The sequence below is a fragment of the Notolepis coatsorum genome, assembly GCF_963971535.1.
Source record: "Notolepis coatsorum genome assembly, chromosome: 4".
NCBI classification, from domain to species: Eukaryota; Metazoa; Chordata; class Actinopteri; order Aulopiformes; family Paralepididae; genus Notolepis; species Notolepis coatsorum.
Window position 1 is genome coordinate 146,134,369 of NC_140168.1, and position 19,439 is coordinate 146,153,807.

Below are 19,439 nucleotides of genomic sequence, written 5' to 3' on the forward strand. Positions count from 1 at the left end.
GTGATACAAAAGTGTCCAGAAAAGCAGTGTATATACATTTGGCGTAGAAACTGTACATTGGAGGAGGTTGGTTGGGTGGGGTGGGGTTGGGTGGGTTGGGTGTAGGGGTGGGAATCACCAGTTTCATCATGATACGATACGATATTGATTCTTTGGACAACGATACGATATTTGCCGATATCACAAAGTCTCTCACGATACAATACGATTAGATTAGATTCAGGTGCCTGCAATCGATATGAGATGATATCATATGCCCATTTAACACAATCGGTAACATTTAGATCAACTAAAAAAAGGTAACGAAAATATCATTTGACATTTGTATTTTTGAGCTCTTCCAGACATTTAAAGGAAAATCAATCTATTGTTTTTAATACAAATAGACCTCCTGTTCACTGTAAAGTGCCACGTTTTGATATATTGAGCTTTAAACTTTAAGCTCCATTTTTTGGAACTCAAAACTCACAACCTAAAACCCCTCCCTACCTCCCTCTCCCAAACCGTTCCTACAACAATTTGTTGATGTTGCATGATCATGTATAGGCCTACATTTATTATGTATTATATTGTTTATGTTTAAATAACATTTAAACATCAAACTCCTCTGACCTCATCTGGTCTTTCCAAAGACGCGCGCACACACACACACAGAAAGGGAGAATGCTATGCTGTAACGTCTACACACACTGAGCTACTGCTGTTGTTCTTGGGCGGATATGAGACTCGCCACAGGATTTTCAAAATAAGAGTATCGATATGAATCGATCTTATTACATTGCATCGATCCGATTCGATCGTTGATAATTACATCGATGTATCGATCTGGATCGATGTATCGTCCCACCCCTAGTTGGGTGAGGGCTGTACATTGGAGGTGGGGGGGGGGGGGTTGGGTAGGGGACACACACACATTTTACACTGTACATTTGAATATTGACAAAGCCTTACTTGGTCATTTACTGTACTAGGTTAGGACATTTGTAGGGGCCAGTTTCGAATTGCAGTCTCACGTAGGTGTTTTTTGAGAGTGTTTTTGAAAGTGGGTAGTGATTCACATTCCTTTACAGCTTTAGGTAGGGCGTTCCACATTGATGTGGCATAATTGCGAAACGTGTTTAGTCCCTTGTTTGAGGCGAATCTGGGTTTTACATGATTTGTGGAGCTCCCTCTGGTGTTGTGATCGTGGTATTCACTGACCTTTGGGAAGTATTTTGACATGTACATGGGTACCTTGGTCGCGTAGTGTATCTTGTAGACCAGGCCCATTGCAAGTTGCTGTACTCTGTCGTCTACTCTAAGCCATCCTAGGTTGTCAAAGTGGGCAGGGGTGAGGTGGGTTCTAGGAGTCAGGTCAAGTAGTAGTCTGACTAGCTTGTTTTGAGATGTTTGTAATTTGTTTTTTAGTGCCTTTGAGGTGCTTTGGTACCATGAGGTGCAAGCATAGTCGTAGTACCCTTGAATGAGTGCTCCTGCTAGAGTCTTCAGGGTATTCTTGTTTACCAGAGAGGAGATCCGGTACAAGAATCGCGTTAGTTGGTTGACTTTTTTTATTACATTGGATGCCATTTTGTCACAGGAAAGATTAGCCTCTAGGATGGAACCCAGGTAGGTAATTTCATCTTTCCTTGTGATAATATTGTCACCCACTGTAACCGAGAAGCCGTCGGTCTTGCTGAGTTTGTTATTTGAACCGAAGAGAATGGACTCTGTTTTGACGGCCTGTTATGCTGAAAATACACACACTCTGGAGTTTCTTTGCCCATAAAATGTTATGTATTTTGATGTGCAAACCATGTGGCATTGTTTCAGCAAAAGCCAATGTACGGCACAATTAAAGGAAAGCCACACATCTCTCTCTCAACATGACAATACAAATCCTTCTACATTTCTCCCACATTCACAATTATGCCTAATGTTAGCATGTAATGCTCAACTTAGAGATCAGTAAACACCTTTCATCCTATAGATTTTGGCACGTATTTGAGCACCATGGCCAGAGAACGGAGTTCTAATTATCATTATTAGTCATTTGTTTAAACTTCACATAAAATGGGAGGCCGGGTAGCGCAGCGGACTAAGCGTCTGTCTATCACCACAGAGCCAGTGGGATCGAATCCGGCTGTGGTTCCTCCGGCTTGGCCGACCGTCCATACTAACACAATTGGCAGTGTTAGCGGGTGGGAAGCCGGCGTGGGTGGGTCCTGGTCGTTGTAAACAGCGACTCCTACAGTTCGGTCGGGGTGCCTGCACAGCAAGGGAAGGATCTGGGAGAGGTAGTGTGACCTTCCACACGTTACACTCTCCCAGTGAGAGTCTGCCAGGTGAAAAGAAGCGGTGGGATGGTTACACATAGTCTCCGCCCTCCCAGACCGACGGTAGGAGGTAGAGTGCGCAACGACCAGGAAGGGGGGATTGGGAATTGGCATAACGACTAACATTGGGATGGGAGAAAAACAGAAAAAGAAGGAGGAAAAATATAACAAAAAAAATAAAAACTTCACAGAAAATAAAGATATGGAATTACATAATTTCTAGTAGGTGTGAGACAGCTGTACAGGGAGAGCCTCAGTCAGGGTGTTTTCAGGTTAGGACAAAGTTTGAGAACATGAATAGCAAAAACCAAAGACTGTAAAGTGATATCGCACTCTTATAAAGATTTACTTTACAGGCATTTGATGCTTGGTGTTAATTTTGGACCCTGTTTATAGCACTCAATAAATAAATATTGACTGAATTATAAATATTAACTTAATTTAAGACTATTTGATGCTTTTTAAGGCCTTTAATTAGTAAATGTTAATATTAAATAGTAAAAGTACTATTAACAACTTTTTAATGACCCTGATGGAGCAGAAAAGGTCTAAGAATTATCTTAATTTGCGCGCTGAAAACAATCTTTAGAAAATGCTCATGTCTCTCCTACAAATTGGCACATGTTCAAGATTTTGTTTCTAAAGTCTATTATCTAACAAATTCCATAACCTGTTCCACCCGTGGTGAAAATCCGCCTAAAATATATACCTAGGTAAATGGAATATTGCTCCACTTCTACAAGGGCTATTTGCATATTCTTGGTATCTAGGTACATCTATGGACCTCAGGGAATGTATTCACAGTGTCAGAAATATTGTGTCTATTACTAGGCTTGCTTAAATTGTGATGAAACAAAGGAGAATATGAATTATGATTTTTCTTTGCATCTTTGACAGTGAATAACACCATGCTAATAATGACCAAACATAGAAAACTGCCACTGATCTCGTTCAGTACCTTCTTGAGATCATGTGTACAAAAAAATCTAAGGAAATTAATAAAGGGAAGATGATTAAACAGAAGGTTCTGTAGATACAGTACTGAATTCTCCCATCTGGACCAATGCAATTTGAAATATTATTATAGAATATAGAATAGGAGGCTTATAAATTACCTTATTATAGCCAATTCGCACATTTATATATATATATAATAATATATACATATATTATCTTTCAAATGCCAGAGTTCAATTTGGATTTAGTATCACCAGGCGTGCATAGGAACAGATAATGATATCTACTGTAATTTACTGTACTTTTTTTATTTTCACCACAGTGCAACCATTTGGAAACTAATTTCAGATCTAATTGTTGCTACATGCTAACAATAGGGAGGAGAAACTAACTGTGTTTCAATATTTGTCAAAAAAGTTACCTTTTGTGGCTTATTATCGCGAATAATAACAGTTATTGATATAATTCATTCTGAACGCTGAACTTTGAACCCCCATAGAATCTGCCAGGAAGTGTAGTTCAGAAACATTCCAACGCTGATCTACAGCTATGCATGCCCTCCACAAAATGGCAACAAAAAGACTACAATTACCATGGTGCAAAATTTCCAAAATGGTCGCAGTCTTGCAATAGACTTCAGCTAATCGAAAACTTAAAGCTATCTAATGGCACTTAACCTATTGCTAAACTAACGTATTGATGATAATATACATTCTACATGCTTTTGTGACATGTTAGTGATGTTAATACTTGAATACGTTTGATTTTAAAATCGCAATTTTTTTGCAACACTGACAAATATTGATTTATGACCAGATGCCATTTTGGGACCGGATCCGGTCCCGTCGGGTGGAACAGTGCAACCGTTTTGAAACAAATTTCAGATCTAATTGTTGCTACATGCTAATAATAGGGAAGAGAAACTAACTGCATTTCAATATTTGTCAATAACATTACATTTTGTGGTATACTATCCCGAATAATAAGAGTTATTAAAATAATAGATAGAGAACTATGAACCTTGAACCCCATAGATCCATTCAAGAAGTGTAGTTTTGAAAAATTCCAACGCAGATCCAGAGCTCTGGATGTCCGCTACAAAATGGGAGCAAAAAAATACAATTCCCATGATTCAAGGTTTTCCAAAATGGTCACCTCTCGCGGAATATACAGACATTTCGAAAAGGAAAATCTATCTAATAACACTTTAACCTATTCCGAAACTAACTTATTCATGATAATATACATTATACATGCTGTTGTGACATGGTTATGATGTTTATACTTGAATACGTTTGAGAATAAAATTGCTACTTTTATAGAACAGTCTGGAAATATTGATTTATGACGTGATGTCATTTGCGGCCCGCCGATGGACTTGGACTGGTCCACCGATGGACTAATTAAACTTTTGATATCCAATCCCAGTAAATATTGTGTGTGTGTGTGTGTGTTGGTCTGATAATTAGACCTCCGCTCTCTGTCCATGGTGCTGAAATACCTACCTATGCATTAGGCATTGTGAATATAAAAGAGCTATAGATTTGTTTTGGCATGTTAAGACCGATGGATGTGTGGCTTTATTTGAATTGTGCCATACCTTGGCTCTTGCTGAAACGCCACATGATTTTCATATCAAAATACATTAAATATTAAGGGCAAAAAACTGCAAGGGTTCCTACTGAACCCTTTCCCACAAATTGAAAAACTAAATGGTTTCTCTACAGTATGACCTCATGTGACTCTTCAACCCATTTCCACAAACTGAACTAAAGGGTTTCTATCCAGTATGAGTTATCATGTGTGTCTTCAGAATTCCCTTCCTACTGAACCCTTTTCCACAAACTGAACAACTAAAGGGTTTCTCTCCAGTATGAGTTATCATGTGCGTCTTCAGACTTCCTTTAACACTGAACCCTTTCCCACAAACTGAACAACTAAATGGTTTTTCTCCTGTATGGGTTCTAGTGTGGATCTTCAGATGTTCTTGATCACCAAACCCTTTCCCACAAACTGAGCAACTAAACGGGTTCTCTCCAGTATGAGTTCCCATGTGTGTCTTCAGAATTCCCTTCCTACTGAACCCTTTCCCACAAACTGAACAGCTAAATGGTTTCTCTCCAGTATGAGTTCTCATGTGTGTCTTCAGATATCCCTTCCTACAGATCCCCTTCCCACAAACTGAACAACTAAATGGTTTCTCTCCTGTATGAGTTCTAGAGTGTCTCTTCAGATCTCCTTTCTGACGGAACCATTTCCCACAAACTGAACAACTAAACGGGTTTTCTCCAGTATGAGTTCTCATGTGTCTGTTCAGATTTCCTTGATGACTGAACCCCTTCCCACAAACTGAACAACCAAATGTTTTTTCTCCAGTATGACGGATGCGTCTCTTCAGATCTCCCTTCTTGCTGAAGCCAGGACTACTTCGTATTTTCTGTGTCTTCTTTGGTTTCAGAGTCATCAAACCTGGTCCTCCACTCTCCTTCCATTCATCACCGTCATTGGTTACAGTTCCAGAACTTTCAACATCACTGTCATCAGTCTCAGTTCCAGAACTCTCATCATCTCTGTCTTCAGTCTCAGTTAGAGAACAGTCTGAAGAAAGGGGCTGGCTATCTCTAGTTGGTTTTAAATCACCAGCTGGATCTAAGTTACTGGCTAGTTCTGATACTCCACAGTCCTCTCCATCAGGTTCTGTTTTCATCTTTTTGGTTGAGGTGCTGGGTAAAGAGTAAGCTTCTCTGTTTTTCTCTCTACGGGTTTGAAGAGGCTGGAAGGGCTGAGCGTTCTCTTGACCATCTTCACATTTCACTGGGTGTCCTGTGATCTCGGAGCCACCAGCTTCTTCTAGCCCTTGGTGTAGTTCATCTTTCATCTGTAGGAGTTCTGGGTCCTGGGTTTGGCCGAGTTGTGAGGACAGAGTATTCTCTCCACTGTTTTCATATTTCACAGGGTGTAAGGTCATCTTGGAGCCATCAGCCTCCTCTAGATCTTTAAATAGTTCCTCCTGTTCCTCTTTGATCTGTAGGGACTCTGGGTCCTGTGTTTGGTTGAACCATGAGGACTGAGGTTCCTTTTCATCATGGTCACATTTCACAGAGACAGGATGAAATGTGGACTTTATGATATCAGCCTCCTCCAGACCGTGAAGCTGCTCTTCCTCCTGACTGGTCCAGAGTTCCTCTTCTTCCTCTTTGATCTGTAGGGACTCTGGGTCCTGGGTTTGGTTGAACCGTGAGGACTGAGGTTTATCATCATCATGCTCACATTTCACAGAGACAGGATTGAATGTGAACTTTATGATATCAGCCTCCTCCAGACCTTGAAGCTGCTCTGCCTCCTGACTGGTCCAGAGTTCCTCCTGTTCCTCTTTAATCTGTAGGGGCTCTGACTCCTCTTGGCCCAGACTGGGGCTCCTCTCCTGCTGCTCTAGGGGAAAGGAATAAAATAATTGTAATTTAATTTGTTGTTACCGTTGCTTTTTGAAAGTAACAAAGGGACAGGTCACCATTTCACACTACACTCCCTGTGAAGCCCAAATAAAAACGACATTAGCAACTTCAGAGGAATCTCCTATTACAAAGATTACAGAGTGTTGGCTTTGATACAGGTGCTTGTAGTTGGTTTCAAAACTATTTATCAGTGTTGAGATATATGTTCTCATATGTTGAAAATGGGATCATATGTTATGGTTGTTATGTTTGTATTAAAGTGAGTATACGTTCATATGCATGTGTTGTATTGAAATGTGGTGCAACTCTATTGTAAGTTTTATGTTTGTTCTTGTACTTGCAGTACGTAAAGACGTGATTGACGCAGTGGCGGGAAGCCGAGAACGTATACTTAGCTGTCGGCTGTCAGTGCGCACAGGGGTGAAATGGTGTGTCACAGATGGGAGCGTTGTGGTATTTGCAATGGAGGAGAAGTTTGGTTCACTTGTAAATAAACTATTCACATAAATGAAGCAAAACGGATCAGGTGTTCTTTGTGTGGATAATACATGATATACCGCATATGATATGATATGAACATGGATGGCGAAGGACCAGAACAGTCTACACATTGAACATCGCGAGAGAAGGAACAGGAAACTCTACAGGTAATGGTAGAGCCATATGAAATCCGTTTTATTTTTTTCCAAATTCCATTAAATTTTTTTCCAAATTCCGTTTTTTCCGTTTTAATATTTCAGAATTCTGTATTTTGCTTTGTACGCTCATTTTACCATCAGAAATAGTGTCTAATAAGTGGGAATGAATAAATGTCCACAATTTAATAAGATATAACAGTCCATTTAATAGGGCTGTCTTAAATACTTCGAAGCTTCGTTCGATGGGCATGGGATTCGAATATGAAAATAAAATTCGATAAAAAAAAAAAAAAAAAATTATATATATATATATTTTTGCAAAATCAACTCTGCCTCTCTTTGTTAATTACAACAAGCAATGCTGTTTGTTATTTAAGATGAGGTCGGATTCGGCACTGACAGATTTGTGTTCATTGTGCTGCTTATAAAGCCTCAAATGACGGCTTACAATATTTCATGAAAGCAAAGTGTTTTGTTTGTCTAAGATTTAAAAAGGTTTACACTTTACAGCACTGACAAAGTTGAACAAAGTGCTGTACAAGTCCCACAACATAAAAGAAAGAAAAAGTTTATTAAAAAAAAAAAAAAAAAACGTTAGTTAATTTTTTTTTTTATAGTTGATTCTATTTTTATTGCTCAATTCCGCGATTCCGTCCGCGATTCCGTGATCGCGGATTCCATATGGCTCTTAATGAGCCCAGGCGTGGTGGTACCGCAGGAGGACGATGGCAGAGATTAGTTTTCAACGGAGATGAAAACAATTACGAGCTTTGGGAAGTGAAGTTTCTCGGCCACATGAGAATGATGGGACTAAAAGACACGATACTCTGCACCAGTGAGGATGGTCCAGATGAAGAAAAGAATGAAGAATGCTACGCAGAGCTAATACAATTCCTGGATGACAAAAGTCTATCGTTGGTTATGAGAGAGGCGGCAGATGACAGCAAGAAAGCACTAGCAATACTACGAAGTCATTACGCAAGTCAGTACCAAGAAGTATTGCCCTGTACACAGAACTAACGTCACGGAAGAAAGAGTCTGGTGAAACGGTGACGGATTATATCATTCGAGCTGAAAAAGCAGTAACTTCCCTAAGAAATGCAAAAGAAGTTATTAGTGACGGGCTAATTATAGCCATGATTCTAAAGGGACTTCCAGATACGTACAAGCCTTTTGCCATCTATACGACACAGAGCAGTGATGAACTGACGTTTACCCAGTTCAAAAGGAAACTACAGAGTTACGAGGAGACAGAAAAGTTTGACACAAAAGAAAAATCAGACAATGTGATGAAAGTAAACGTATCATCGGTGACATGTTACGGATGCGGAGGCCGCAGATTTTCAGTGTCTGAAAATGGAAAATGCCCAATCAGAGCTTCTACCCATCACGAAAGGTGTTCCACAGGGATCAATCCTGGGCCCTGTCTTATTTACCATTTACATTAATAATATTGTCTCATCTCTGAGCAGTTCTTTATTGTACTGCTGATTCTGTGCAACTGGCCACTAAATATTTACAACTCCATTGAGTGCTATACCCAAGTGCATTTTGATCCTTTGATATTTTTCCTTTGATCCCCGTTCTATACACTCAGCCGGAGCTCCCTAGGTCTCCCTGGCTCATCTGCCTACATTGAAATTGCAATGATGATCGAATCTCACCAGGTGGCAGTATTGCCTACCTTTTGAACTGGGAACTGGGGATATCACTTGTCTTGTGATCCACTCCGGTTGTTTCCGCATAGGAGTGGATCACAACATAGCAATCGGTGGAAGATTTGGTGCCTCAGAGATATTATTTCCCGTATGGTAGCCATGCCCAATATACACAAGTAATTGCGATTGCCACGGGATCTACTGGGATTTATTCATTTTGGAGTACTTTCTGACTGAGGTAAGGTCTATCTTAGGTAACCTGCTGGTATTTTTCTTACGTAAAACATGCTTCTGTACCGATCACAGTGTCGTAGTTTACCGGACGTAAAACTTGCTTTTGGTAACGATCACAGTTTTGAGTTAAAACGACCCCCCCCCTTGATGATTTTGTGAAGACACATATGTACATGGTATATACCTTTGATTTGGAAGTTCAAGTTTCATTAATAGTTGTCATACAGAAGTACAGAATACTTTTATACAAAATGCTTCTTTCTGTTACGCTCCAGATACTGTGCTAGACAAAAGATAAGTATGTAATAAAATAAAATAGTATAGCATGTAAAATAGAAGTAAAATAGAAGTCACGTACGTAGACACAGTGTTCAGTATATACCTATGTACAATGTTCGATGCAGAATAGATTAACTGAGTTACCATACAATATACAATATACTATGCAATATACTAATATACAATACTATATAGTGTAAAGCAGAAATGGGATGAGGTACAATTTAGGTACAATTACAGTAAGGTGTACTGAGGTATGGGTTGTAGTGCAAATCCTTTACCAATAAATATAAAGTGTGTTTAGGTGTTCTAAAGTGTGGAGAGTGGGTGCTGCAGTGTGTTGTTTGTTTAAAGTGAGTGTGTGTGTTGTGAGTGCATTTGATGGTTGTTGCATAGTGTTATTGTTCGTTGAGCAACCTGATGGCCTGGGGATAGAAACTTCTTCTGAGTCTTTCTGTGCTTGCCATGAGACTCCGGTATCGTTCCGGTATTAGCCTTACCCCTGCACCGCTTGTTGTAAATGTTCTGGAGAGTGGGAAGCCCCCCTCCAATTGTGCTGAACGTGCCACTCTCTGTAGTCTGCTTCGGTCTTGTGCGGTGCTATTCCCAAACCAGGAGGTGATATTGCCAGTCAGGATGCTCTCTATTGTACATGAGTAGAAGTTCTTAAGGATCTTCTGACTGACTTGGAACTTCCTTAGGCGCCTGAGGAAGTAGAGGCGTTGTCGTGCCTTCTTCACAACACTGTCAATGTGTGTGGTCCATGTCAAGTCCTCGGATATGTGGGCTCCAAGGTACTTAAAACTGTTCACTCTCTCAACCGGTGCCCCGTCGATGCTGAGGAGGCTGTAGTCCCTGACCCCCGACCTCCTAAAGTCCACAATCATCTCCTTTGTTTTGCTGATGTTCAGTGAGAGGCTGTTCTCTTGGCACCATCCCGCCAGGACCTTGACCTCTTCCAGGCAGGCCCTCTCGTCGTTTGCAGAGATCAGGCTCACCACTACTGTGTCGTCAGCAAATTTGATGATTGTGTTGTTTTTCCGCTGAGCCACACAGTCATGTGTGTACAGGGAGTAGAGGAGGGGACTCAGAACACAGCCCTGGGGGGCCCCTATGTTGAGGGTGATGGATGAGGAGGTGCAGTTGCCTGCTTTCACCACCTGGGGTCTGCCCGTCAGGAAGTCTAAGACCCACTGGCAGAGGTCATAGTTAAAGCCCAGGTCCCCGAGCTTGGCTATGAGTTTGGAGGGGACTATGGTATTGAATGCTGAGCTGTAGTCGATTAATAGCATTCTCACATAGTTCCCCTGCCTCTTGTCCAGGTGTGATGCTGCTGTGTGCAGCACATGGGCTATGGCGTCCTCTGTGGACCTGTTGGGGCGGTATGCAAATTGCAGGGGGTCCAGGTTGATGGGGAGGGAGGAGCAGATGTAGCCCTTTACTAGCTTCTCAAAGCACTTCATGGCTATGGAGGTGAGAGCTACAGGGCGGTAGTCGTTGAGGCAAGCAGGCTTGGATTTTTTAGGTACAGGGATGATAGTGGACTTCTTCAGGCAGGTGGGGATGACAGCCTGTTCTAAGGACAGGTTAAATATGTCAGTGAATACCGGGGCCAGTTGGTCGGCACAGACTTTTAGGACGCGGCCGGGGATGCCGTCCGGTCCTGCTGCCTTCCTGCTGCCTTTTTTTAAAGGTCCTCCTCACCTCATGCTCTGTTACCCTGAACACTGAGTCTCCATCAGCAGACCCCCCCCCCCATTGCCGTGGCTTGTAGGCTGGTGTTGTTATTCCCAGCCTCAAACCTCGCATAGAAGGTATTGAGGCCATTTGCTAAGGAGATGTCACTGTTCAATTTGAGGGAGGTGCCTTTGTAATCTGTCATCGTTTTGAGGCCCTGCCACATAGCTCTGGAGTCAGCCTGTTCAAGCTGAAGTTCAATTTTATTCCTGTAGCGCCGTTTTGCCTCTATTACTGTCCTCCTTACGTTGTATCGCGCCACCTTGTGGTCATTCATGTTGCCTGCCACGAGCCCGGCGTTATATAATAATAATAATAATAATAATAACTTTATTCGTATAGCACTTTTCATACAGAGGTTGCAGTTCAAAGTGCTTCACAACAGTAAAAAATACAGGCATAAGCGAGCATAAAAAGATAGACAGGTAGAATCAGTGTTTCACATTAGGATCTAGCATCCCAATAGGCTCTCCGCTTACAGTTTTCAGTAACACAAATAGTAAAAATAGTTTAAAATGATTCATTATATGGTGTGGTGCGCGCTTTCAGAGCTTCACGGACGGATTTGTCTACCCAAGGTTTTTGATTTGGGTAAACTCTTATTGTGGTAGTGGGGATTGTTTCTTCCACCAAAGTACGAACAAAGTCCAGCACTGTCTCCGTGTAGTCATTAATGTTATCCGTGTTGTCACGGAACACGCTCCAGTCTGTGCACTCAAGCGCAGCCTGTAGCATCTCCTCTGATTCGACAGACCATTTCTGCACCTCTCGCGAGACTACCGGGGCGCTCTTGATTCTTTGTTTATATTTTGGTGAAAGAAAGATGGCCGCATGATCAGATTTGCCGAAGCCACTAGCAGAATGAGCCTTGTATCAACACTTGAATTGCGAGTAACAGTGGTCTAAAATGTTACCGCCTCTGGTGTTACAAGTCACATGCTGATAGAAGTCCGGCAATACTTTCCTCAGATTGGTGCTATTGAAATCGCCCACTACTACAATGGCGGCGTCAACATTGGCTGCCTGGAGTTATTTACCTCGTCGTGGAGCTTCGACAGTGCGTCACCTGTGTTCGCTTGTGGTGGAATATACACTCCGACCAGGATGATCGCCGTTAACTCCCTCGGGAGGAAGAAAGGCAGACACTTGATGGATATATATTCCAGGTTGGGGGAGCAGTGGTTCGAAAGTTCCTTCACGTTGTCTGGATCGCTCCAATTGTTGTTCAACATGAAGGCTATACCACCTCCCCGCTGCTTGCCGGATTCTGCTGTACGATCCTTGCGGTGGATGAAGAAGTGATCGGCCGGTTGAATAGCGTGGTCTGGCACGTCCGGCGTCAACCACGTCTCGATGAAGCAGAGAACATTACAATCTCTAACGTCTCTTTGGAATTGAATCCTTGCTCTGATGTCATCCAGTTTATTGTCTATTGATTGTACATTGGCTAGCAATATACTGGGTAGTGGCGTTCGGTGTCGCCTGGTTCTCAATCTGTTACGGACACCAGCTCTTCGTCCTCGACGCCTGGATCCTTTGTTCCGCGGGAAGTATTTGGGGTTTCAGGCGAGCAACCAGAACGATTTGGGCATATTGCATATAACGCGCCATATCTCATGATCTATGAAAAAAGACTGGATTATTTTGGAAAGGGGCGATGTTTAGCGTGTAATAGTGCACAAACACAGTATGTAGAAATTACCTCGTTAGTCAGTGATGGACTATGAACAATGCCTGTCAAATGAGCCATACTATTGTCTCCAAAGCTATAATACAAAACACACGATGGGTCTGCAAACATTGCTAAAAGTCAATAACGCTGGCGCCATTGAGTAAAGATGGCAGGGCTCCAGAGTTGGTCGCCAGGGCTGTACGTTAACTTTTTTTGCACATAGCACTGGTGCTACAGAGGTTGATAGTTTTGTAGCACAGGCCAAAATCTTGTAGCACAAGTATAAAACGTGTTATATTTGTAACAGTCACAAATGTGCCTATTGTATTTGTGTTATTTAGTTGCAGTGCCATGTTTGGCTGTCATTTAGTATATCGCCATGTGTTATTATTACTATAATACTCTCATATGCTATTTTCAATTAATATCATAAACAACATAAGGAATATTAGCATAATTTTGAGTGTACTGAAGGAATGAGTCAGCGTTAATAGTTTTAAATGCAAATAATTTATTGAAACATAGAAGTGGGGTCGGTTGGGACACACACAATGGGGGACCCTGATGTAAACAAGACAAACGTCTTTCTCTGGTCTGCATCCCCTTAACAATTGTGTGTATTGAGCCGTACTGTACTGTACCCATTCTGCAATCTGTTAAATAAATCTCTAGAAGTGAAACTGAAACTTAACAAGGATAAGTTGTTAAAGGGGCAGTAGGCAAGTGGATGCCTGAACACAGAATGACACCAGTATCACTGACTACCACGGCAAGCCTATAGAAAATTATTCTATTTAATAATAATAATTATCATAATTATCATAAATATAATATATAAATTAAATTAAAAAAAAAGTATTAAAGAAATGCATATTTTTTTATATAACCCATTCTCCGCCATTGACGGATTAAGACGTCATTCCTCGCCATGCTTAATCTGCCAATGACGGATTACGCCGTCATCGAGATCAATATTTCAAGTTGCCAAACGAGTTGCCAAACCGGAAGTGGGGCCGGAAGTGCTTGGTGTCACCCCTATTCTGTCCGCCACTCGCTATCGCTCGCGGGACTCTATCTGGACACACTGGATAATCGATCCATTGCCATAACTCGATAAACAACATTATTTGGACGTATATAGTATTATACAACCTGGAAATGGAGTGCATAGATCAACATCCCATAATAGCGATCTTTTTGCTCCAGTATCATCCCCCATCGCTACGAGGAAGCTGCGGTGAGTTTCAGCGTTTTTGATTATTATTATCCATACAAACTGCTATGATCTATATATCACCCATACGACATGAATCATTTAACGTCGGTCATTGCATTATAAACTACCCCCCCCCCCCTCCGGTCACCAGCAGATGATGAGTCATGACGTTTAGGACCTTGTACAATTGAAATTTTTTATCTGACGTCAATCGCTATCAAACTGCATTTGATGATCTAATATGCATAAATGGCTATAACTCACGTTCTATGAAATACGGCAGAAAACGATAAAAACATATTCATACTCTAGACCGTATTTTTGTATGAATGTGTGAATGAAAAAGTATAACGTTCCCACATACTGAACGATAGATAATTGATGTTGAATGGGCCATAGTAATGTCAATTTAGCAATACAATTTAAAAAGTTATAGCCCTGCAAAGTAGGTGAACATCTCCATAGACAAATAGAGCTGGCAGAAGATGGTATAAGAAGGGTACAATGCCTGGCGAAGAATGGGTTAATTAATTAATCCAAGCCACTTTATTTATAGAGCACATTTAAAAACAACAACGTTTACCAAAGTGCTGTACAAGTCCCACAACATAAGATAATTAAGGGTTAATAATAATAATTATAAATATTTCTTTACTGTTGTACCGAACTCGTACTGGGACAATGCCTCAGTTCACTATTTAGTTTACTGGGACATTTCGTAGTGACTAGTGAGCTAACATGGGCTAACGTGAGCTACCTAGCCAACGGAGGTATTATGCACTGGAATATTGCTGGAGCATTTGTTGATGTCGGGAGCTATCAGTAGCTAGCCGGCTGGATAACGTTACACAATGCCTGTATTAAACTAAGTGAATAGTTGACTGGGTCATTTTGTAACGGTAGCTAACGTTATCTCATGAAGGTCCTACTGACTAGACTAACGTCACGGTGACTGTCCGAGGCAATAGCCTCTGTTTACATGCAGCAGCATACAGAAACAGGTGTGGGAGGGGTAGGAGCAGCAATGCGCTGCGTGTCTGTGCTGAGACAGCAAGTGAGAACTCCGCTCAGAATTGGATCATGATTTTCAGTTTTCACATGACTATTTGATTGCCCGCCACATGGCGGACAGACCTCTCAGTGGTAGTCGCCAAACGTAAAAACTGACCGCCAATGGCGCTTGGCGGGCTCTAGTTTCGCCCCCTGGTTACACCCCTAGTATGCAGTGATGCTTTCCCAGCGGAACACACGCTGCTTAACGTTACACAGGTAAGTCATACACGTTAATTAAGCTATGTAACGTTAGCGCGCAGCTAACGTTAAGGTAGCAGGAGCCGTCGGCCAACAAAGATGTTTCAACAAATGTATTCACAAAATGGATTATCATTCAAACGTTATTGAAGCCTCCCGCGACCAGTAAGTAGGTAGGACCGCAGCAATGTTCACTGTGAATTTAAAATGGGGGACCCTGATGTAAACAAGACAAACGTCTTTCTCTGGTCTGCATCCCCTTAACAATTGTTAAATAAAGTTAAATAAAGTTTTCATTCATTCATTCGCTATGTGCCTACAGTACTGAACTAGAAAAAACCTGTGAGTAAGTTAAGTACGCTGGAGTGAGGCGCGGACGGAAGTGGCCATAAAATACGCGAGGGAGGTGAATGAATGAAACCGTTATTTAACAGATTGCAGAATGGGTACAATACAGTATGGCTCAATACACACAATTGTTAAGGGGATGCAGACCAGAGAAAGACGTTTGTCTTTACATCAGGGTCCCCCATTTTCAATTCATAGTGACATTTATGACATATCGCTGCTGGCGGGGCAAAACCTCTTAACTCAATTTTTCACTCAGTAGATCATCCTCCATGTGTGTGTGGTTTTACAAAGTCGACACAATGGGAAAGCATTAAACCAATCATCCGTCTAAACCTCGTAACTCTATTTGCCCTCAAATCTGTGTTCGTTTTTTTCATCTGCTGAAAAGTTGGGTTTTTGGAGTTAGGAGGTTTTGTCCCGCCAGCAGCGATATGCAACATACAGATATATATAGCCCCAAGTCTGTTTACATTTGCCGGTCCTCTTGAGTGATATTAGACACATCCCAATGGCCCCGAATGTGTTAAAAGAAGCTTTATGTGTCTTGGAGGTCGTAGGCTCCTCAGTTGGTATTTCCCCGTTGCAAAGAAGCTATCCAAAGACGTTTTTTTAACACATTGTGTTAATCGCTCGCGAACGCAGAAGTGAAAGTGCGTTAGGGAAATATACACGCGGCCCGGTGGGACTATTCCATTGGTTCTCCCAGTCCACGTGACCATTTCTAGCATTTTAATTGGCTATAGTGACAGACATAGATATGATGAATACCGGTAGATAGATACAGCTTCACAAAGACACTCTGGCGTCACGAGTGAATATTTCCCGCGCGTAAAATAAATATCATATTCTCAAAATAAACTGACAGGGCCAGAAATTATTGTTGGCGGGCCAACGTCGGCCCGCGGGCCGCCTATTGCCGACCCCTGCTCTAGTGTCTATGGGTCGGTTTAGAACCTTAATGACCAAGGTCACCACAATATGTAATTGTTTTTAAATTACTACCTCTGTTTTAATTTTATGCAATTTTATTCTTTAATTATATATATTTTTTTATGTATTTTAAAATGTGCTCTTAATTATTCTGATTGTCTGATGTCTTTATATTTGTGAACGCACTGTGACACTTGTGAATATAACATCTCAACGGCACTGTAAATTAGTTTAATTACTCAGTGTATTATCGAGTATAAATAAAGATTGAATGAATGAATGAATGAATGAATGAATGAATGAATACAGTGTGTCCGTGTACATTTGTATCCATTATGACATATCGCTGCTGGCGGGGCAAAACCTCTTAACTCCATTTTTCACTCAGTAGATCATCCTCCATGTGTGTGTGGTTTTACAAAGTCAACACAATGGGAAAGCATTAAACCAATCATCCGTCTAAACCTCGTAACTCTATTTGCCCTCAAATCTGTGTTCGTTTTTTTCATCTGCTGAAAAGTTGGGTTTTTGGAGTTAGGAGGTTTTGTCCCGCCAGCAGCGATATGCAACATACAGATATATATCATGACATTTATGGCATAGGGACATACATGACATACAGATATATAGTACTGTTGTGAAGGATCAGATTAAACCGAATATATATATTTATTTATGGATATATATTTAATAGTATTTGTATATCGTTTGATATCCCTTGTATATTCCTTGTACATATACACTGAATATCCCTTTGGTCTACTAACAGCCCATAATAGTTTCATTCTCTCATTGGACAAGAACTTGGCGCCAGCAGCCAAGCCCCTTGGTTCAAGTTCAATCGTGCCGACGAACATGTCGTTACTAGCCCCGGTTCCGCGTAGGAATACGTCTGCCGAAATACGAATGGTACTATTTGTTCACAGCGCATATATATATGGCGCAAGTAAAGTAGAACTTCCCTTAGCCCTTAGTTCTTTACCCTCCAACCTAGTGGCAAGACGTTAAGCCTCACCCACGATACACGTGTGGTGCAGTATGGTCAACTTGGCCTCAGAATGGCATTGAGACATCGTGTGGATTAATAGTTGAATTGTCATAGTTTGGCACTATACCGTCGAGTGGGACGTATTTCTATTAAGTTAATAATAGTCTATTATGTATGGTGCATCGTTCGGTTAGAGTTATAAAGTGAGCAGTACCCCCATCGTTTTCCTCGCGTTATCTAGAGTCTTAACCAGGCTGGGCAGACCACGTGTGGTGCTTTCATCCGAGGAGTTCTGGGCAAGGACGAGTGGACCTGCACATTGGATTACCTTACCCGGACGACGGCGAGCCCTACACGGCTTGGATTATCTACTTGCTTTGGGTGCTTTGATTATGCCATGGATAACAGCCAACACTGGTAAGTGTTGGAACTACCCCCGAGAGGAGTCCAGGTGAGACGGCGCTCTAACCCGAGTAAGGTCGCCTCACGTCTCTTCGTTGTGGACCGGCAGCTACAGTCTACAAGAGGGCCCAACTGTATTCATCTGTGGACCAAGGTTCTGTGGGCACCGTGTTCAGCACTCTGAATTCTCCCAAGAAATCGTTGGCCAGATGGGATATCGCCAGCGGCTCTCCTAACCCCCCCCCCCCCCCCCCCTACTGACTTACAACCAGCGGGACCCCCCTTTAGTATATCCAGCTATAATCATTAAGTACCATCGCTATAGTTCCCTAAAGAACCAGGTTGTATACTTGCTTCCTGCGTAACCAGAGATTGGACATTCAATGTTGATTTGCCTACGAATACTCATTTGCCTTACAAGTGCATTCAAATCATAAATGTCATTACGTGAACGTTGTATATACCCTTTGCTATATATTAAAGATTCGACGGATACATTTGTGTGGACTTGGTTTCATCAGGTGGGAAAGTGTTCATCATATCTATATCATGTACTGTGTGGCCAGTATTTAAAGTACATAAAGCGGTAGTGGTTTAATGATACCATACTTATCAATACAGTCAGGGAATTGTACCCCTCAGTTACAATTGGTCCTTCGAGCCGGAGGGTAACTAGTGTAATATTAATATAGTGTTATTAATATTGAAATGGCCTATGATGAACACTCCACGAAACGGTCCTCCTAACGTAGAACGCCCGCGGCGCAGACGACAGCCACCTCCGTACTTAGAGGATTACGCTGTCAGTCAACTACCTAGCCTTCTACAAACGGTAAACGCGGTAAAAGTAGAAAGTAAAATTATGTCTGACCTTAACGACCAGGTTACCCCGACCACAGAGGCCCTAGTGGGTTCTAATGTAACTGACCAAGCTCACGGTGGGGACCAGGAGGGAACAGACATGCCTTTACCCCCCGCCAATACCGAAGAAGTAGTCCCCGACCAGCCCCGGGAGGAAGACAACCCTACAGAGAGAGAACTCTGCACGGAAGAAGAGGAGGAGAGCGCCGAGGAAATAGAGCTCCAGGACTCCCCAACGAGTACCGCCAGGAGCGGCTCACCTCTACAACCGTCTTCCCCCAGCGAAGCGGAGAGGATGCTATCACAGGCGTTCCTCGTCAGCCTGACAGCCTCTACCGAACGCGATCGACTCCAGGGTGAACGCGATCGACTTCAGGGTGAACGCGATCGACTCCAGACACAGCAACGGAGCGAAGAAGAGCGCATACGCCTGGAGATGAGACGCCTTCAGACGGAAGAGAATATGGCAAGAGACCGAGCAGACACCCAGCGTGC